Genomic DNA, 22,792 nt, shown 5'->3' with positions numbered 1-22,792 from the left:
GCTTAGGATACTTCTAACTGAGTGTGGGGTATATATTTTCAGTTTTTTCCATAACCCTAAAGGTTAATATCTTGGTTTGAAAAGACAGGTGTTCACTACGGAAGTCAGGAGCCTCCCTTGAAATGGAAAATGTAAACCCGCCCACCTCATAATTACAATAATTTTTAAATTAAGAGGCTCTTAGTCAAAAAAATTGTAATAGGAATAACAGTTCTTTACTAGGAAAACTAAAAATACAAATGTAATAGTACAAACAAACAAAAAAACCCCAACCTACTGACAGAGTCAGAATTCCTGCTGGTCAGGGTGTTGGTAGCGGTCCCATTGAATGGTGGCTGCACTGCTCCTGCAGTGACAGATGTGGTTCTGTTGGAGCAGGGATCCTGTAAAAGGGTGTAGTTTTCCTCTGAAGGTCCAGTGTTGGTGTAGATGGGCCTGATTTTTCTCTGGGAATCCAGTGGAGAAGAAAACTGCTTCTCTGGGAATCCGCTGCGGAAAACGCAGCTTCTCTGGGAATCCATTGGAAAGATTGTACTGGTGTCCCAAAATCTCAGATTATATCCAGGTAGGAATGCTTGGCTCCTCCCTCTGGGTGGAGCATCTCACAATGGGATGATGTAAATTTTGATCAGTCATGCAGTGACACTCATGGCCCATTAACAGAAGATACCTCCCCAGAGGGAGGATTGGTTTGTAGAAGAGATAAAGAAAACTGCCCAATTAAGACAACATAACTGCCCCACCTCTAAGAGATAGGAATAGAATACAACCCCAGCTGCAGTCTCACTTCCTCGGCCACTGGAGCTGACAGGTCCGGCTAGCCACTCCTGGAGTAACCGGTGGAGACTGCGAATTCTGCCACTCCCAGGTTCTCGGCGAGAATCCCTGAGTAGTGGCTCCATCTGCTGTGTGGTGATGCAGGCGAGAGCAGGACTTGTGAAGTGCTGAGGCAAAGGAAGGAAGGAGTGGACATGTGTGTGGAAGCCAAGGTGCTTTCTTTGACCCAGGTGGGGCCAGTGATGGTGTCAAGTAAAAACCATTAGGGAGGTACTTATAAAGGGCAAAGGTGTAACAGACGGGGACACGAGGGACCAATGAACAAAGCCCAGGGATGGAACGAGGGACACACAGAACCAGTAGGAAGGGCCCAAGGGAGGGAAAAGGCTCAGGGGACAAATCATACATTAGGTACAGGAAGATTGATATAGAAATTTCTAGAAAGGAAAGGGGGTTGGTATAATGATTGACAGGTAACTGGTGGAAGGAACAAACTATGAGGAGGGAGAACGTGGGGGGAACCAAGGGTCAAACCAAAATTTAAACTTATAAAAATAACCAACTTTACAATAAACCCATATAAAACACACAATGCTACACCAGCTACATCTTTCAACTTAAAACATTTATAAAAGTAGCAATTTCAAGTACTGAGCTCTTTAGTTTTGTTTTTTTTCTACATGCTCTAGTGGCCCCCTTAAACACTACCTGTGGGACCTGACCCTCCTTCCAAAGAGGATACCTCCTCTTTTTATTCTTAAGTTCCTCCAAAATCTTCTTACCCATCCAGGCTGGGCATTTACCTCATCGACTCGTCTTTTGGCACACAGGGAGAGTCTGTTCCTGTGCCCTCAAGCTCTCTGTTTTGAAGCATGCCCACCCTTCCTGAACTCCTTTGTTTTTAAGGGCTGCTTCCCAAGGAACTCTCTGAATAAGTGTCCTGAATAGACCAAAGTCTGCCCTATGGAAGTCCAATGTAAAAGTCTTATTGATGTTCATCCTGATTTTAACAAATTTTGGGAACTCTATAATTTCATTATCACTGTTCCCCAAGCGACCTCCAACCATCACATCTCCCTCCAGACCATCTCTGCTTGCAAACAACAGATCTAACACAGTCCCTCCCCTGCTGGGCTTACCCATCAGCTGTGACAAAAACCTTGTTCTCCAAACCCTCTAAAAATTTCCTGGACTGCCTTTTTTCAGCTGTATTGAGCTCCCAGCAGATGTCTAGCAGGTTGAAATTGCCTACAAGAACAAGGGCTGATGATCCAGAAACATTCTCTAGCTGTTTATAGAATGAGTTGTCCAGCTCTTCTTCCTGATTGGGTGGACAATAACAGACTCCCAGTAGGATGTCAGCCTTGTTGGCCTTCCCTCTAATTGTCACCCATAGGTATTCAGCTTCATCATCGTTAGTTTCAATACCTGTGGTGTCCAAAGCCTCTCTGATATAAAGGGCCACCCTTCCACCTCTTCTCCCTTTCCTGTCTCTCCTGAAGAGCTTGTAGCCATCCAGTGCAGTGCTCCAGCCATGTGAGTCATCCCACCACATTTCCCTGATGGCAATTACATCACAGCTCTGCTGTTGGACCATGGCTTCCCAGCTCTTCTTATTTGTTACCCATGCTGCATACACTGGTATACATCCACCCCAGCTGGGCTGATTTCACTCCTAACTCAGGCTTACCACTATTGGGCCTGCTTCCAGACAGCCCAGCTGCATCCCCTTCCCCCTTCAAACCTAGTTTAAAGTTCTCTCAAGTTCTGCCAGTTCATGAGCTAAAAAGCTTCCATCCTTAACTGAGAGATGGAGCCCATCTGGTTCCAGCAGGCCAGGCGCTATAAAAGTTGCCCCGTGATCAAAGAATGCAAAATTCTGTCCATGACACCAACCCTTGAGCCACTGCCTTAGGTTGGAATTGGGTGTGTGTATTCTATTCCTATCTGTGGAGCAGTTGTCATCTGTTAATTGGGCAGTTTACATTGTCTCTTCAACAACTAATCCTCCCACCAGGGCAATATCTTCTGTTAATGGGCCATTGAGTCTCATTGCATGACTGATAAAATTACATTATCCCACTGCGAGAAGCTCCACCCACAGTGAGGAGCCAAGCATTCCTCCTGGATATAATCTGAGATTTCGAACACCACAGTGACTCTTTTCCTACTGGATTCCCAGAGGAGCAGCTTTCTTCTCCGCTGGATTCCCAGAGGAAGATCAGGCCCATCTACACCACCACTGGACCTTCAGAGGAAGACTACACCCTTCCAGAAAATCACTGCTCAAACAAAAGCACATCTGTCAATCAAGGAGTACTGCAGCCACACTTTATGGTACTTCTACCAACACCCTGACCCACAGGGTGTCAGGTAATATTTTGACCCTGCCAGCGGGTTTTTTTGTACTATTGCACTTTTAATTTTTTATTTTTAATTTTCGTAGTTAAGAACTGTTATTCCAATTCTCATATCTTTTCCTGAGAGCACCTTAATTTCAAAATTATAATAATTTGGAGGAGAAGGTTTTTCCAGTTTCCATTTCAAGGGAGGCTCGTGCCTTCCTTAGTGGACGCCTGTCTTTTCAAACTGACACAATGCCCTGGGAAACTCAGGTAGGTGAGGAGGAAGTCAGTGCCCCTTTCCCCCTCTCTCCTCTCCATCTCCCAGCCCAGCATGGCCCCTGGCTGTAGGACAACACTGCTGCCAACCCCGTCCTTCTGGGGATGCACTGTGGGGATCTCCTTCCCCTTCCCTCTGGCATGGAGGGAAATCCCATCCTCTCCTTGTCCTTCCTCCCCCAGACAAGGACCTGAGGTTGGAAACCAGGGAGGACAAATCTCCATGGCAGAACCTTGTGGAAGAGAAGCCCTACAAGTGCTTGGAGTGTGGGAAGAGCTTCAGGAAGAGCTTATACCTGATCAGCCACCAGATGATCCACACTGGTGAATGGCCCTACAAGTGTGGGGAATGTGGGAAGGGCTTCAGCTGCAGATCCAATCTTGTGACCCACCAACACATCCACACTGGGGAGAGGCCCTATGAGCACCCCAAGTGTCAGAAGAGGTTTCAGACCAGTTCCAATCTCCTCCTCTACCAGCAGATTCACACCGATGAGAGGCCCTTTCAATGCCCCAGCTGTGGGAAGGGCTTCTAGCACAAGTCTCACCTCACCATCCACCGGCACATCCACACTTGGGAGAGGCCCTACGAGTGTCCCCAGTGTGGAAAGAGTTTGTCCATGAGCTCTCACTTGACCAGACACCAATGGAATCACCAGTAAGGGAAGCCCTGCAAAGGCCCCAATTGCAGGAAGAGCTCTGTGCCCTGCTCCAGCTCCATCCTCCATAGGAGGATCCACGTTGGGCAGAGCCCTGGTGACCTACATTCAGTGATCTCTGCTGGGAGGACACAAGGCTGGTTATCCTTTAGGTTTTGCCCCAGTTTCCTCTTGATTTTTCCTTATCACTTAAAAACACCTAAAAAAAGGACTAAAAACAAAGAGATATATCAAAGATGTTGAAAGTTCCATCAGTTCACAGTTACTTGAGCAGGAATTTATGGTTTTTGAGACATATTCTGGAAGATTTGTGGGGTCTTGGGGGACTTCAGGAAGTGTTCTCCATATCTTTGCACTACATCACTACAGATGGATTGATCTGTCACCTCAAAATGACTCAGTCCCACTGAAAACACCTCAATCTTACCCCCAAGGGGCTCAATCCCATTACAAATTGCCTTGCTCTGACCTCAAAAAAACTCAGTTCCATGCTCAAATTACTCAATTTCACAGCCTCCAGGGTGAGATGGGATTGGATACAGACTGGGAGAAGTGGGATCCAAATTTGATGGTGTGGGATTGGGATTGTGGGGGGCTGTGTGTGTGGGATGTATTTTGATAGTAAATAAAACTTTCAGAACTATTGGTTTCTGTCCCATTCATTTTCCATCAGTTCCAGTTCTGTTTTTCAGAGTGCCACCTTCTAAGCTGATTGGGTTTGTGTCCTCCTTTCTTCTCTCCTGCCTTTCTTTGCCTGATCTGCTTCTCTCTCAGTGTGTCCCTTGACCCAGGGCAGCTCCCACCAAAGACCTTGCCCTGATTTAAGTCCCAATCCAGGAGCTACAACAACCATGGGTGAAGTTATGAAGGCTGGCAGTGAAATGTCACTCTAAGATCTTGCTCCACTTGGCTTTTGGCTCCTTCTTAGGAGCTTTGCCTTCAGAGACAGGAACATCTTTTCCTGTCTGGGAACTGGAATCCCAGCCGCTGGGAGTGTGTGCCATGGATCCCAGAAGGGCATTCCTGAGGCTTCCAGTGTGCTGCTCCTGCTGTGCCTCCCAAGGACCTGTGCAGGGCCAGGGGAGAAGGCCCAGCAGCTCTGTTGCTTCTGCAGTGCCACAAGGGCCCCTGGTTCCATGAGTTTCTGTACTGCCAACAGCAGTTCCTTGGTTCCCATGATGCCTTGCTGTGTCACCATGGATATTTGGTGCCATGAAGTTCTTCAGTGTCACAATGGCCTCCCTTGCTCCATGAGCTTCTGCAATGTCACAATGGACTCCTTGGATGGGCAGTATCACCATTGACCATTGGCTCCATGCAGCCCTGCTGGGTCACATGGACTCCTTGGTTCCATGAGGTTCTGGAGGTGTCTCCATGGACTCCTTGGATTCACAGTGTCACTGGATCCACGTGGCCCTGCTGTGTCACCATGGCCCCTTGGTTCCATGTCACCCCAGGGTCACAATTGGCTCCTTGCTTCCACATCACCCCCTTAGTGCCAAAATGGCCCCTTTGTTCATGAGGAACACAAAAGTTTTGTACAAACATTGAGTAAATCCTGCTGAACACACCTGGGAAGATCTGTTTGCATTCAAGAGAGAGGTTAAAGGTGAGGATGGCACCAGCAGTTTCCATCTGCAAAAGAGATCCAGGGAAAGGGCAAGGACAGAGAATACAGCTGCAAGACTCAGAATTCTGCTTCCAGAGATCATTTCTGCTCACAGAGATTCCAGAGATCATTTCTGCTATTCCTTGGAGAAAGGCTTTCCCATTCAGGGCAGCTTGGGCTGAGCAGGTGGTTTCTGAGTTGGGTTCATTCAAGAAACCTGCACAGGCTTTTCTATTCTTTCCTTCTTTCCTCCAGGAAAACTTCTCCTGGGCCTGTGTGCAGGCAGAGCCCTGAGGAGAGCAGGTGGGACATGGTACAAGGGGCTGGGACATGGAGCTGCAGAGCTCAGGGGACAAGGTTCTGCTGCAGAGCACAGGGATGTGAGTGCCAGGTGGACCATGTCAGACATGGTGAGGTTTGGGGTGAGGAGCAGCTTGTCCAAACAGGGTTAGCCCTCAAGGGGCTCATTCTTCTCTGTGCACAGACCTCCTAAGGAGACATTCAGCATCAAGATCACCTGGGAAATGCTTTTATGAGCTCTTCTTTGATCTGGAAAATAAAAAAAATACTCACTTGTTTAAAAAAAAAAATGTCATGAGGTGTATTTTGAAATCTTCCTCCTTAACAGAACAACAAACTGACTCCAATCAGCTGCACAAGCCCTGGAGACTTGAAAACCACTGAAGGAAGGGAAAGAGCCCCCGAGGGCTTTCTCTATTTTATTGATTCCCACAGTGGATTTGGGGCTGAGTCCAGCACCCTCAGGCATTGAGAGAAGGCTGAAGAAGTGGCTTAAGGAGTCAGAAGCAAATCTCCAAGTCCCTTGGAGCATCACTGGGCCCCACTGAGGGCAGGGAGTGACAAAGGCTCCCCAGGGACTGCTGAGAGCAGATCCTTAAGAGCAGGATTGCAGGCAGGCAAAGGCTCAGAGCAGGGAACTGCAATGCTGAGCAAGGCCTGGGCTGGTTGGGGGAAGCAGAAAGGCCAAGCCCTGAGCCCAGCCTGAGCCAGCAGGGCCTGTCCCTCACAGGTAGCTCAGGGCTGTTTGTGGGGCAGTGGGATGTGAAGCAGCAAGGACAAATGCCATAAACCTGTTTGACACTGCAGATCCTCATGGAACCAAGGGGCCAGTGGGACACTGTGGGGCCTCATGAAAACAAGAGGCAATTGTGAGCCTGCAGGACTGGAACACCCCAGAACACTGAAATGCTGGGGGTAACCAAAGCTTCCTTTCCTTGAGTTTGGTGCACTGGAGAAACATCAACCAGATATTCTCAACACAGACAGATGTTAAAGAATATTCTTGGTAGCAAGGGACCCACAAGCATCATCAAGTCCAGCTCTTAAGTGAATGGCCCGCACAGGGATTGAACCCACAGCCTGAGTGATACCAGCACCATGCTCTGACCAACTGAGCTAAGAGGTCAAAATTACACCAAATTTTACTTGCAAAAGATAGACAATCAGGGAACTTGGGCAAAGCATTTAATACAACATCCACTTCAACAAAAAACTCTTATCAAAGCATTAACTTCATTAACTTAGACCATTAATCTAAAAACCTTTACCCTTAAGATGTTAAGTTACCCAAAAATGTTCCAGGTAAATAGGATTAGAAGGAGAAGAAATAGAGAACAACAGAAAGCCAGAAGATCTATAGAAAGACACGCACATAGGTAACAACTGCACAGGTTCCAGCCTCAATAACAAAGGAACCCCAGGGGAAGGCAGGACCCAGACCCTGGGCTGGCCTCGTGCTCCGGCTTTTAACACCCTGGGCTTTCATGGGCCCACCCCTGGGGTGGAACTGCCAGTTCCTTGTCCAATGAGAGCCAGGGTAGGCACCAGCTGCTAGTGTGTGATTGATTGAGAGCTGGGCCAATCAGAGGTGGGACAGGATGCCCCCTGCTGTGTGATTCGCAGCTCTGCCAGGCCAGGGGCTCTGTTCCACCACAAACCAAGGCCTGACCTGGACCTGGCCCCACAAGGGCATTCCGAGCATCCCAAGGTGTCTCGGGACATTGATCTCATCCAGCCTCTGACAGGGACCACGGTGACACTACAGAAACTGATGGAATCAAGTGTCAGTCATGACAATGGAGGTCCAAGGAGACTATGGTGTGAGTATGGAAGCTCATATGGAATCAAGGAGGCCATTGTGCAACTCAGGGGCCCTATAGAAGCAAGGGTCAATGATTAAACAGTGGGGCCCATATAAAAAAGGAGCCATTGTGACACAAGGGGCCGCATGAAGACAAAGGACCCTTGTGACTCTGTTGGGGCTCATGAAACCAAGAAGCCATTGTGACATTGCAAGATCTCATGGAATCAGGGAACACTGTGTCAATGTGGGGACCCATGAAATCAATGGAACATGGAACAGGTCTGCCTAGTTTGGACTCCTGGGGGCTGTCAGGTCCCACTGAATCTGACATGTCAAGGGCCACTTCCCATCTGGTTGTAAAGCACTGGCGCTCCGGGCTTTCCTTCCTTCCTATGGGAAAGAACTGTCTTTCTTGGCTAGGCACCCATGGCCAAAATTGGGATTCTGCATCTAAAATTCTCTATATCCAAGGGTTACTCCCAGACAAAATCTGCCCATATAGTCAAGTCTGGCTAGACTTCGCCTCTGGTGACTGCCTCTCATCTGCCCCTGCACCACTGCGGCTCACTTGTTTCACTTGTTTCCTTCCTATGGAGACCATTGTGACACTGCGGGGCATTGTGGAACCAATCACCATGGTAGCACTGCAGGCCCTTGTGGAACCTGATACACTGTAGGAACTTGTGGACCAAGGGGAACATTGTGACCCTGCAGGGTACCATGGATCCAAGGGGCCACTGTGACACTTCGGGGCCTCATGGATCCAAGGACATCTTTCTGTTCTCTTGGAACCAAGACCATGTGGCCCAGTTGAGCCGCACTGTCCCAAGAGGTCAGTGTGAAGCAGCAGGACTTCGTGAAACCAAGAGACCATTGCTGCATTTCAGGGCCTCATGGTGCCAAAGGGCTGTTGTGATCCTGCAGGGCACCGTGGATCCATGGAGAGCATTGTGGCATTGTAAGGCCTCATGGAATCCTGGAGACCACTGTGACACTGTGGGGCCCCATGGAACCAAAGGAACATTGTGGCCCTGCAGGGCCTTGTGGAAGGAAGGGGCCATTGTGACACTATGGGAACTTGTCGAACCAAGGGAACTGTTGCACTACTGGCCCCAATGGAACCAAGGGACCATGATGACACAGCGGGACTTCATGGAACCAACAGACCATTATGACATTGTGGGGCCTTGTGGAACCCTGGAGACCATTAAGATCCTTAAGAACTTGTGTTAACATGGGGCCATTATGACACCTGAGGGCATCATGGAAGCAAGGGAATCATTGTGGCACTGAAAGGCTTCATGGAAGCAAGGAGCCATTGTGACACTGCAGAGCCCTGTGGAACCAAGGGAGCATGAAATAGATGTCGCTGCCTTGGTCTCCCAGGGGTCACCTAACAGGTCTGGCTGACTTTGGAATGTGGAAGGCCACTCGCATCTGTCCCTGAAACACTGGTACTCTGGGCTTTCCTTTGTATAGAAAATAACTGTCCATTTTTTCCAGGCATCCATGGCCAAAATTTGCATTCCACCTCCAAATTTCTGTGTATCCAGGGATTGCTACCATACAAAAGCTGCCAGGACAGACAGGTCTGGCTGGTCTTTAAATCTTGAGTGCCAGAACTCACTTGTTTTCCAAACACTGGGAAGGGCTGTGTGCTTTTCTTTGTATGGAAAAAAAACAATCCTTCTCTGTGGGATCTCAGCACCTCAGGACTGATGTGCAGAGTGACTGAGACCACCCTTGGGGGGCTCGGAGGTCCTGGAATGTTGCCAGAAGTGTCTGGTGGCTGGACTTTGATCCTACACGGGAGACGACGCCTGTATGAGGACTGGAGGATTTCACTGGGGTAAATGGTGAAGGGATAAATTAATTAGAGTGTGAAACACAGGGTTTAAGATTTCTGTACAGGGGGGGTCTAAAGAAGTAAGATGGAGGAATTGGGGCGTGTCCTGTCCTTCTTCTTCTTCTTCTTCTTGGCCTCCATCTTCTGTGGTGATGTTGGCACTTTGGGATTGGTTATTACTAAAGGTGTACTGGTCAATAAGGGTAAAAGGTATTGGGGGAAATAGGTAAATATTGTATACGTAGTTTTGAGTATAAAGATAAGTGACCGTCCCGGGGGCGCTCAGTGTGCTCATGGCTGGCTTGCTGTGCAGACCTCTGTCGGGCCGAGAGAAAATCTTTTAGATAAATAACTAATAAACACTGAAGACCGAGAAAAAACCTGAAGCCTCTTCTCGTCCTTTGGAGCGCGGGCTGCCCAAGGCCACCCCGGGCCTTTCCAGGTCATTAAAACAGCTGAGAAACCGACACTTCTCCAGGCACTATGTCTGAAATTAGGATTCCACATTCATAAATTTGAATATCCAAGGGTTACTCCTGGCAAACCTGCCAGGACAGACAGGTCAGGCTTGCCTTGACCTCTGGTGGCATTATTATCATGTTTCTAGAGTCCCACACCTTCTGGGTGGTTTTCTCACAAGAAGCTCTTCACAGCAGTGTTGTTCCAGCTTCTTCATCAGAGCTCCCCCAAAGCTCTCCCTGACTGTCCAACCCACCCCCTTTTATCCCAGTTATCTTCATTAGCCACAGCTGCCACCCAATTAAGGACATCACAGCTGAAGCCCATTTAGAACAACTAGGATCGGGGCAAGGCCACTTATGCAATACATATATTTTACTATGGCTCAAAAGCCACCTATACAATACATACTAAGATTCAATGGCCACCTATAGGTGGCCACCATTCATCAGCTCCTGAAACATGGCGGCTCCATGGTTCCCTTCCTATGGAGACCAATGTGACATCTGGGAGCCTTGTGAAATGGAGGGGCCATTGTGACACTGCAGAGCACCATGGATCCAAGGGACAATTGTGACACTGTAGAGCTTCATGGAACCAAGGACATCATTGTGTCTCTGCTGAGCCGCATGGTCCCAAGGGGCCAGTGCAAATCAGCAATGTAGGAGTTAGCCTGGCTGTAACGCAGAGTGAGTCATATTTTACCCCAGAAGAACTGGGAGTGAGGTTCTATCTAAGAATCATTAGTTTAATTTAGGGTGAGCTTGAGTGTTCCCCCATAAGTCTTTAGTGTTGTTATGCTAAGTTGTCCAAGTTCTATTCCCCTATTTGTTTATTGGTTACTTGTTTCTTCTATATGGTTTTTGTTCTAGTTTTCTAGTCCCAATGTCTATGTTGTTGCTTCCCCATTGTCTCAGGTATTAAGATCCTGCCCCTCGTACTGTGCTCGACTTCTCCATGTTTATTGTTTTTCACCCTGTTATTAAAGTTCTTTTTGGGCAACTCTATCGAAACCACTCCTTTTCATTTTTACCACTCTCACCCTGAAGTCAGGGAACCAGAGAGGCACCCACCCTCATTGTGACATTTGGCGCCCGAAAAGTAACCCTGACATTCAGGGCTCCCTGTGTCAGTCACATCAGCTGGGGCTAGCTGATGGATAGGCCAGCGCTCCCTAGGATTTTGGATTGTGCCGGGCCCGGTGGCTTCATCGTTGCTTCAAGGGACCTTGCCCAGGATCTGCACCAACAACGACGGTTTCACCTGCATAGGATTGCAGGTGGGTTTGGGGAAATGCAAGACATTTATTGCCCATTTTGCCACTATGTTTTTACATTATGGACCCAAGTCCCATTATTAATTTGGGGTGTTCCAGTGGCTCTTCCCCATAAGGCAGAGACAGAGAAAAATGGGCAGCCAGATGTCTAATGTAGAAAGGAGTGTATATGGATGCTTTCATTCTCACTGATCATGACATATTATTTTCAAAGAATGAATTAAAATCAATCATGAGGTGTATCATTAAAAATTTTCCAGATGCCTCTGCTGACGAAATCCATACCACTGAATTTTGAGACTCAGTGGGAGTTAAACTGTACAGCCATTTGATCAAAAGGGACCCCACTGCACCCCGCATGCTTCCCATTTTCCATACCATTCTTGAGACCCTTCACCAGCAAGCAGTGTGTTGAAAACTCTATCTGTTGGTCACTTCTAACTGGGGACCCCCCTTCAAACCTCCCTTTCTCAGACCTTCCACGATGGTCCAAGATGGCGATGGCCAGGCTGTCGTAGAGCATCATGCCCTGGAGAGTCAAGATAGAAGGAGCCTGAACGTGGCTTAGGAGCCTGAGCATCCTCCTTCGGTCTTGGCTCCTCCACTTCCTGCTACCACAACCTTCTCTCCTGAACTGAACAAACCTCCAGACTCGACCCCAAAAACTGTGGGTCATGCCCCAACTGTCAATCATCCTCTCCACTCTGGGCCATGCCTCCACATAAGGAAGGAGACTGGCAAATACTTTCAAAACCCCTCATTACCCTGGTATGTTATGAAAGAAGGGGGAAGAATCACAGGTATCAGCCATTGGTTCACAGGGAAATTAAGGATTTATGTAGAGCAGCTAAAGACCACAGGAAGGACTTACCTTGTTTTAATGGCCTAATGAGGGCCATGTTTACAGTACATCTTAACTCCCTATGATTTAAAATATATTATGACCATATTGTTGTCACCTAAAGAATACACCCTCTTTAGGTGCGAAGGGGGATGGAAGTGTTTACAATATCAATTAATAGCAGACTATGCTAATAATGAGGTAAGGGCGAAATTGACAATCAACCATCTAGCTGGAGAAGGACAACACAGCCTACCAGATGATCAAGCAGCAGGTATCCCTGAGAAGTATTTGATGATATCAAAGAGATGGCTTTGAAAGCTTTAATCCAGGTATCAGATGGTAGCACCCCCAATTTGGACTACCTTGGGTAGCTGCAGCTAAAGCTTTAGGACAATTAGACCATCTTGGGTGTCTCTTAAGTAAGTAAACCAATGCTACTTTCCTCACATTGAGTGGCCTGCTCTCAGACATAGAGACCACCAGACATGCCACCTTGCAGAACAGCGATAGAGATTTTACTATGGCCACATAGGCATGGCTGTGTAGATTCTGAGGTCATGTATTGCATGAACCTCTCCAGCCACAGCGAGACAATCCAAAAGAGTATTCAGGTAGTGAATGAAAGGTTCAAGAATCTTCAAGTGGAAAACAAAGACTTCCAATCCAAGGGACTAAAGGGTTGGATGATATCCAGCTAAAAAAGGGCTATTAATCATCTTAGTTGTTATTGTATTGTAACTTGTCCCGTGTTTGTTTGGATCCTTCTAGAAAATCTTACAAAATTCTTTCAGTTCCATTTTTGTTTTAAAACAGAAACGGGGAACATACCCAACACAGGATCCTCACAGACTCCTTGGACGAGAGAATTGGAGGCCTGTATAGCAAAAAAACCTCTCAGAGACTCAGTATGGGAAGGAAAATCCTTAAAAGTATTCTTAAAACCATAAAGTACCTTAAAAACCTTGAGTATCTCAAGGCATTAATGGGCATCACTGAGTGTCAGTACAAAGCTCTCAAGGGACTCGTTAAAGCAGATAATTGGAACCATGATTGCATAAACCTCTCAGAGAGTCTGTATCAAAAGGGAAACAACAAATAACCCTGAAATAACTGAAGTACCCTGAAGTATTAATGACCCCACTGAGGGTTGTTGCTGACAAAGTCTCTCCAGGGACTAATTGCAGCAGATAATTGGATGCCATAATTGCAGAAAACCTCTCAGAGACTCCAAGGCAAAAGCCAAACCCAAAGTCCTTTGAAAAACCTGCAGTCCCTGCAGGGAGCATTAAGGAGCCCCATGCCTGAGCAAGGCTCCCCAGGGACTCCTTCCAGCAGATCGTTGAAGCCACTGGGATGTGGGCTAGGGGGGATGCTGAGGGCAGGACAAGGGGCTGACAGCGCCCGGCCTGGCTGGGGCTGTGCCAGGAGGCCCCAGGCCTCAGGACAAGGTGTCTCCTCACAGCCCTTGGTGGCACAGACCCTGCTGTGACCCAGGGCACCAAGACTTGACTTCTCTTTGTCCGCAGCTGTCATCAGTGCCTCCAGTTCTCTGCTCTGCCTGGGGCCTGGGGACACTCTCTCAGTTGTGTCCCTATCTGGGACGCATTAAAAGTCCAAGAAACTTTGGAGTTGGATTCTGACTTGGAGTTCTGGAGAGGTTTCTTCAGCTCCCTCTCAGGGACTGATGTTCAGGGCCTGAGCACAAAGTCCCAGAGGCTCAATTAAAGTCCTTGTGCTGTGTCTGTCCTTCTGGGCTGGGCTGGGCTCCTGGCACAGAGGCAGCTCCTGGTAACCAAGCAGAGCTTCAAAAGCACATTTCTCTTGATGAGCAGCTCTTCTTCCAGCCCAGCAGGGCTGGGGCACTGCCTGCAGCCACCCTGGGCACAGCACAGAGGCACAGAGAGCTTCAATCAGTCAGGGCTGGGAAGGTGCTGAGAAGTGCCTGGGGCAGTATCACTGCCAGCCCTTGGTACAGGAACCTCTGGCTGTAGGACAATGCAGCTGCAGCTCCCGGAGCGATCTCCTAAACCTGGAAAATCCCAATGCCTACAGACCCTGAGGACATTCTCTGATTGTCTCTTGTACACAGCAGCCAGGTGTAGGATCTCAGCACCTCAGGACTGATGTGCAGAGTGACCGCGACCACCCTTGGGGGGCTCAGGAGTCCTGGAATGTTGCCAGAAGTGTCTGGTGGCAGGACTTTGATCCTACACAGGAGACGACACCTGTATGAGGATGGGAGGATTTCACTGGGGTGAATGGTGAAGGGATAAGTTAATTAGAGTGTGAAACACAGGGTTTAAGATTTCTGTACAGGGGGGGTCTAAAGAAGTAAGATGGAGGAATTGGGGCGTGTCCTGTCCTTCTTCTTCTTCTTCTTCTTGGCCTCCATCTTCTGTGGTGATGTTGGCACTTTGGGATTGGTTATTACTAAAAGTGCACTGGTTAATAAGGGTAAAAGGTATTGGGGAAAAATGATAAATATTGTATACGTAATTTCGAGTATAAAGATAGGTGACCACCCTGGGGGCTCTCAGTGTGCTCATGGCTGGCTGCTGTGCAGACCTCTATCAGGCCGAGAGAAAATCTTTTAGATAAACAATTAATAAACACCGAGACCGAGAAAAGATCTGAAGCCTCTTCTCCTCCTTTGAAGCGCGGGCTGTCCAAGGCCACCCCGGGCCTTTCCAGGTCACCTAAACAGCTGGGAAACCGAGAGCCAGGGGTGCCCAGGGCTGCCCTGCAGAGCAGGGTCCTGCAGCCCAGGGCGCTGTGCTGGGGCAGGGACTCTGCTGCCTGCCAGGGACAGCTCTCAGCCAGCCCTGGCAGCTGCTCCCAGCACTGGGGGACAAGGTTTGGGTGGGAGGAGACAGCTGGTAAGGATTGGAAGTGTTCTCATGGTGTGGGGAGAATGCTGCATTGTTCAGGACTGCTCCCAGCATGGCATTTAACTGCAGAACATTTCCAAGTAGATTATACAGGGAGCACAGCGAGTCAGGGGCTGGAGACAAGGGAAATTTCTACTTTTTTCACCTACAGCTCTGGCTTGCCTGAATTGGAAACTGCACACAGATATTAATCTCTCAGTTCAGGTGGAAAAAAAAAATTCTCTCAGATATGAATAAAGCCAGCAAAGACAGATATCAGAACAAGGTCCCTTAGAGGCAGCATCAGTGTCGCTTTTTCAGCCTCCTCCGGGTTGCTCTCACTTTGCCATCAGAGCCTGCAGAGCCAGAGCTGCCCCTGGGCAGTGCCAGAGCTGGGAGGGTTCTGCAGGGCAGAGCTGAGCCCCCAGGGCTGGGCTGGGCTCTGGCAGCACTGGCAGGGCCCAGCCCTGGGCACAGGGAAGGAGCTGCTGGCAGGGACAGCTCCAGGCAGCAGAGCCCTGGACAGGCAGTGAGGGGAAAGTGCCCCCAGGCTGTGCTGGGATATTTAAAGTCCTCTCCAAACCCAACTATTCCATGATTGATTTTTTTACAGATTCCCATGCCAAGGCAGCACAAATGTCCAACAGCAGCTCCATCAGGCACTTCCTCCTGCTGGCATTGGCAGACACGCGGCAGCTGCAGCTCCTGCACTTCTGCCTCTTGCTGGGCATCTCCCTGGCTGCCCTCCTGGGCAACGGCCTCATCATCAGCGCCGTAGCCTGCGGCCACCACCTGCACATGCCCATGTTCTTCTTCCTGCTCAACCTGGCCCTCTTTTACCTGGGATTCATCTGCACCACTGTCCCCAAAGCCATGCACAATTCCCTCTGGACACCAGGACCATCTCCTACACAGGATGTGCTGCCCAAGTATTTCTGCTTATCTTCTTCATGGGAGCAGAACTTTCCCTCCTGACCATCATGTGCTATGTCCGCTACGTGTCCATCTGCAAACCCCTGCACTACGGGACCCTCCTGGGCAGCAGAGCTTGTGCCCACATGGCAGCAGCTGCCTGGGCCAGTGATCTTCTCTATTCAGTGCTGTAAACAGCCAATACATTTTCCCTGCCTATGTGCCATGGCAATGCCCTGGGCCAGTTCTTCTGTGAAATCCCACAGATCTTCAAGCTCTCCTGCTCCACATCCCACCTCAGGGAACTGGGGCTTCTTGGTGTTACTGCTTTGTGGTGTTTGGTTGTTCTGTGTTCATTGGTTTCTCCTATGTTCAGATCTTCAGGGCTGTGCTGAGGATCCCCTCTGAGCAGGGACGGCACAAAGCCTTTTCCACCTGCCTCCCTCACCTGGCTGTCGTCTCCCTCTTTGTAAGCACCACTTCACTTGCCTACCTGAAACCCCCCTTCATCTTGTCCCCATCCCTGGATCTGGCCCTGTCAGTTCTGTACTCGGTGGTGCCTCCAGCCCTGAATACCCTCATCTACAACCTGGGGAACCAGGAGCTCAAGGCTGCAGTGAGGAGACTGATAATTGGATGGTATCAGAAACATTAAACAGTTTGCCAGTTAAAATCAATCATTTGTAATAAAAGTAATCTTTGACATTTCTCTTTGGTTTCATTTTGGAAGTTCTTTTTCTTTGCTTTAGTTATTTCATGTTGTCCACACAGAAATGTCATTGTTTGTGCCATTTCTTATTTTGTTTATCTCCATCTTCTGTTTGGCCACAGATTGTGTCAAAGAGTGGCTGCAATCTTGATGGCTTTAAAGGAACTAAAGGATGTCCCAGTAAAGTTTTCTGCAGAGAGCCCCCTTTTCTTTTCTTCTCTGGAGCTGCAGCAGCAATGTCTATGTGCAAAGCTGGGGGCAGATCAGTGCTGGCCCAGCAGCTGTGCCCACCAGCAGCAGCACTTGGTGTTGCCAGTGCTGCTGCCGTGGCCTTGCCCCGCTGCCCTGGTGGCCCTGGTGTTGCTGCAGGGCCTGAGTGCTCTCGGGGCCAGGCACAGCCCTGGGGGTGGCAGTGCCGGGGCTGCAGCAGGGACAGGCCATGGGCACTGCTGGGGGAGCGCTGACGCCTCAGGCCAGGCCCTGGGGGCTCCAGGCTCCTTGCCCAGGCTCTCTCAAGAACACACCCAGGCCAATGCTCAGCACAGAAAACCCCCGTGAGCAGCCCCAGGCTGGCTGTGGGCAGGCTGGGGGCAAACAGCATGGCTGGGGCTCTGCAAGGGCCCTGGGGGAGATGGGAAGGAGCAGCAGAGCAGGGGCTGATCCATCCCCAGTGCTCTGGACAGCCCAGGACAGCGTCCCAGAGCATCCTCATGGAGATGCCAACAACATCCCCCTTCTGCAGCCCTGGCCTCTCCCCCAGCTCACAGAGGTGCCCCATCCTTGCAGGCACAGACACAGCAGCACTGGCTCAGCAGCCCCTGTTTGCATTGCACAGAGCAGGGGGAGCACCCCCATGCTGTTGCTGTGGGGACATGAACCTGAGGGAGCACAAATGCCATCAGCCCCTGGGGCCAGCAAGGGCTGGGGAACACCAGGGAAACCACTCAGCTTTGTCCTGGCCTCTTCAGTCAGCCAGAAAGTTTGTTCCCATCAGCTGGGAGATTCCTGTCCCATTGCAGACGCTGTTGCTCAGGGCCTGGGCTGCCTGGCAGCCACCCCCAGACTGCCCTGAGCATTTCCTTTCCTTCAACTTTGCTTTCTTTACTCTTCCTGCTACAAATTTCTTCCTACTGCCCAGCCCTGTTCCCTCCCCTGCAAACAGCCCATCCCTGTTTGGCCTTTCCTCTCTGGCCCCACTCCCCATTGCAGTTCCTGACTTGGCACAACGGGAACATCCCTTGGGCAGCAGGATCATCCTGCAAGTGCTGCAGGAATTGTCTGCAGGCTCCTGCAGTGCCTGGTGCTGCTCCCTTGCCAGAGGCACCCCAGGCCAGGGGGGCACATCTGGGCTGCTGTGTCTGGCTCTGGGGCTCCCTGTTCTGGGCAGTGAGGAGGAGCTGCAGAGGCTCTGCAGGACTGACAGGATGGGCTTTGGGGCTGGCAGGAGAAGCTGAGGGACCTGGGCTGCTGGAGCTTCTGAAGAGGAGGCCCAGGGCTCATCCTGCAATTGCTCCAAGGGTTCCAAAGAATCCAAGAATCAGCAAGGTTGGAAAAGACCTTGGAGATCATCAATTCCAAGGTGTGCCCTGACACCACCTTGTCTCCTCTGAGCCCCCTCTTCTCCAGGATAAACAACCGCAGCCACTCCTTGCAGGACTTGTGTTCCAGACCCCTTCATTGGCCTTGTTGCCCTTCTCTGGACACGCTCCAGCCCCTCCACGTCTTTCCTAAATTAGGGGCCCAGGACTGGACACAACACCTGGGGTGCTGCCCAACCAGTGCTGAGCACAGGGGAAGAATGCCTGCCCTGCTCCTGCTGGCCACACCATTCCTGATCCAGGCCTGGAGCCATTTGCCTTCTTGCCCACCTGGGCACACTGCTGCCTCATGTCCAGCCTGCTGTCCATCAGTGCCCCAGGTCCCTTTCTGCCTGGCTGCTGTCCAGCCACTCTGTCCCCAGCCTGTAGGGCTCCCGGGGTTGTTGTGGCCAAAGATTTGGACTTGTTAAACCTCACCTTGTTGGATTTGGGCCCTGGATCTAGCCTGTCCAGTGCCCTGTGCAGAGCCCTCTTGGACTTTTTAAACCTCTCCTTGTTGGATTTGGGTCCTGGATCCAGCCTGTCCAGGGCCCTGTGCAGAGCCCTCCTACCCTCCAGCAGATCAACACTCCCAGCCATGTTGGTGTCACCACAGGTCCATGAGGCCCCAGAGTGTCCCAATGGTCTCCGTGAAACCATGAGGCTTCCCAGTTTCACATTGTCCCTTTGGTTCCATGGGACCCCCTTGGTTTCACAATGTCCCTTGGATCCTTTGGCCCTGCAGTGTCACAATGGATCCTTGGTTCCATGAGGTCTGGCAGTGCAGCAATGCTCTCCTTGGTTCCACAGCGTCACAATGGCCTCTCGGTCCCAAGAGGCACAGCTGTGGTCTGTGATGATGGAAGTAACTTTCCCTGAGAGTGTTTTGTGCTAATGGGTCAGAGGTGCAAGAGCACCCGCACACACATACACATACACACCCACACACACACACACACACACACACCCCGACACACACACACGCAGCAACTCACCAGTGAAGACATGGGAAGGTGCAGGCATGGAGTTCTAAGGAGGGTTTTTTAAGGTCTAACACTTCAGGGGTCTTGGGGTTAAAGACAAAGACAAAAGAGGTTTTAGGGTATAAATACAGGAAAAGAGGGGGTGGAGGAGACCATCAGGAATCTAAGGGTTTAGGGGTGCTATACAGGGAAAGGGACTTAGAGGGAAATGCCAGGGTGGATGGGCAGGGACATAAACTAAAGGGAAGACAGGGAAGGGAGAACTCTGTAGAACATGAACATATGAGGGTAATAGAGGCAGGAAAGGCCAACGGGCCAATGGGGAGGACAGAACTGGAACAAATTACCACAGTGCTGCAGAGCACCATGGGGGAAGTTTCTTTTCTCACTCTGAGCTGTGGGGAATGCCCAGAGCCTAAGGTGCATCTCTCCAGGGCATTGGTGTTGCCCTCTCCCCATTAGGCTCACAGGCTTCCACAACCCTCCATTTTTTTCTAAGTTAAAAGGCTTTCCCTATGGATTTCTGCAAACACCTTACAAAATAAGGGAACATAACTAACATAGCAATAGCTATAAGTCATAATAGTACTAGAGTAATAACTCAAAAAGGAAATAGTACATAAGATTAGGATACAACGAAATAATTGAATGGGTAGGAATAATTAAACAACGTCTTTTTTGTGGAATGCAAGACCAATAGGAAGTTGTATTGTTCAGGCAGTGTAGAGCTGTTTTCTTTTTCAGGTTATTGGTTTGTGTCTATCCACTGTGTCTTTTGTTCTTTTTTTTCACGCCATTTGTGCTTGTCATCACAGCTTTTGGCACGACTCGTTATTCTTTTAGGACAGGGACCCTCTCTCTCAGTCCCTGCATGCCTTGCAACACTTTGTATCAGGCATGGATTCCTGCTTTGGGTTCCTTCCTCTTTTGGATTGGACAGGGGCCTCAAGGGTCTGCAATCTCCCTGTCACCTACCAATCACCTTCCCTAGCAGCTTGTTCCCACACCCCTGCCCAGTGATCCTCAGGCTCGGTGCTAGAGTTTGAGGGATCACTGTCTTCTACTGAGGAAGAGGGCCTGCTGGTAGAGGAGTGGTGCTCCTGGATAACCAGTGCGGCCCTGGGTCGTGGGCTGCTGGGAGCCAAGATGGCTGCCTTCCAGTCACTATCATGTCCACTTCCACATCCGGTCATGTGGGAGCCAGAAGTGTCATGGCTGCCAGGGGTGGAGCCTGGGGTGGAGGAGGTGGAGACCACGAAGGGAAAGGCAGAGCTCGCGTTGGGAAGGGTGTTACTGATGGAAAGGGGGGCTCCTGATGCAGGAGCGACAATTGATGTGATGGGTGGAGGGGAATGTGTCACAGGAGAGGAGCACAATTATGGAGGAGCAGGAAAGGGCAGAGGAGAGGCAGGAAAGTGGCCATTTTGGGGTGTGAGGGTGGGAAAACTTGGATCAGGAGGGGACAAAATGGCAGGGCTGCCACATTGCCAGTGCCATTTTGTGGGGTAATGGCCACTGGGGGAGATGAAAGAGGGTATGTGGGCATAGGAAGAAGGTTGAGGGGAAGGTCCAGAGCAGCATGGCCAGTGCTGTCATGGTAAGGGGAGAGAGGAGATTGGGAGGTTTCAGGGAGACAGCAGCAAGCCTGTGCTGAATAGCGACATCCACCTGCTGATTGCTTCTCAGGCAGGGAAGAGGGTTTAGGGGGTTGGGGAGAGGAAGAAGGGAAGGGGTTTTGAAGTGGGGACCCAAAACTTTTCCCAAATTTTCCCCTGATTTGTAAACTGAATCATAAATAGAACAAAAAAGAAGATAAAACTTTTTGCCATAAACGGAATTAAAAAGACAATAAAACTTCTCTACTTTAAAATTTCCCTCCAGTTATAAAACAAATAACTTGATCCCAACCGTACCCCAAATCTCAAGTGATTAAACTGATTCCCTTGTAACATAAAATATTTGAAAAGAAAATGAACAAAAGCTTTCAAATTCTCATTTGAAAAATTAATTTCCTGAGCAACTAGGGCTAATGTAACTTGGATATAAATCTCCCGTTGTGGAACGAGTTTTGTGCCTATTCTGCAGTCTTTCCACCCACAAGTTAAAATGAGAAAACAAAAAAAAAAGGCTGACTCTGACTGAAACATACTCACCCAGCAGTGCGTCAACAAAGGATCTCGTGGGGGTGTGTCAAGGAAAGCAATCCTCCAGCCCACGACTTTGGGAGGGTTCCAGGTCTCTCCCCTCAGCATGCCCAGATAAAATTCAGAGGTTGTCTTAGGCTAGTGGCTGACCCAAAGGCGACTTAGATTGTAGCCATGCTGGAGATGCTCTCCAGGGGTACCAGACGAAGGTCCCTGTTCAGGTGCCACTGTTGGGGTCTACGGTGGTGGTATATGCAACTTCCCTGAGAGCATCTTGCACCAACAGGCAGAAGACACGAGAGCCCCAGTACGCACACACACACACGCACGCACGCACACACGCACAGACACACACATGGAGCAGGTCGGCAGTGAAGACACGGGAGGTTCCAGGAATGGAGTTCCAATGTGCTTTATTTCAGGCAACACTGAAGAAGTCCAGGACCAAAGACAAAGCCAAAGGAGGGTCTAGGTTATAAATGAGGAAAAAAGAGAGTGCAGAAGAGCATCAGGGATCCAATGGTCTGAGGGCTCATGGGTGGTACACAGTGAAGGGACCAATAGGAAATGCCAGGGTGGATAGCCAGAGACATAAACCAATGGAATTACAGGGAAGGGAGAACTCATCAGAACATGAACATATAAGGGTAAAAGGGGTGGGAAAGGCCAACGCTTCAATAGGGAGGAAAGAATTGAGACAAATTAATATAGTGCTGCAAGGCACCATGGGTGAAGCTTCTTTCCTCACCCTGAGCTCTGAGGAACACCCGGAGACTAAGGTGCATCTCTCCAGGGGATTGCTGTTGACCTCTCCTCAGTAAGCTCACAGGTCTGCAAACACACACTGGAGATGTCTGGGGCCATTCATCATTTCTCTGCTCTTCAGCACCGAGGCTACGGACTCTGGCTACATCCCTGAGCTCGTGCCCATGGCAACCACCCCTGGAAATGGGGCTCCATTGAGCTGATCTCAGGAAACCCCCAAGAGCTGGGGAGTGCCCCAACACTACCTCAGAAATATGAGATACCCCAGCAACTCTTCATAAACATGGAATATCCAAAAACTCACTCAGTAACGGGCTTCCCTTCCCTTCCCTTCATTTTCCCGAAACTTTGGCTGCCTCATTGCAGACCCCAACCCACCTCCCCAGTCCAAACCCCAACACATCCCACCACTCCTGGACATCAAGACTGCTTCCCAAGCTGTATTTCCCCATTTCACCCCTCCCAAACCCCATCCCACCCATCGTGCCCCACCCAATGCCCATCTCACCCCTCCTGATTTGCATTACACTTCACCCAATCCCCTTCCAACCCCATTTCACCCCAAGGGGCTGTTGAATCGAGGAATTTCGTGGTGGGATTGAGTAGTTTTCAGTAGCATTGAGTGGTTTTGAGCTGACAG

The sequence above is a fragment of the Melospiza melodia genome, unplaced genomic scaffold (assembly GCF_035770615.1).
Source record: "Melospiza melodia melodia isolate bMelMel2 unplaced genomic scaffold, bMelMel2.pri scaffold_28, whole genome shotgun sequence".
Taxonomy (NCBI): Eukaryota; Metazoa; Chordata; class Aves; order Passeriformes; family Passerellidae; genus Melospiza; species Melospiza melodia.
Note: the sequence above shows the minus strand (reverse complement) of the source record.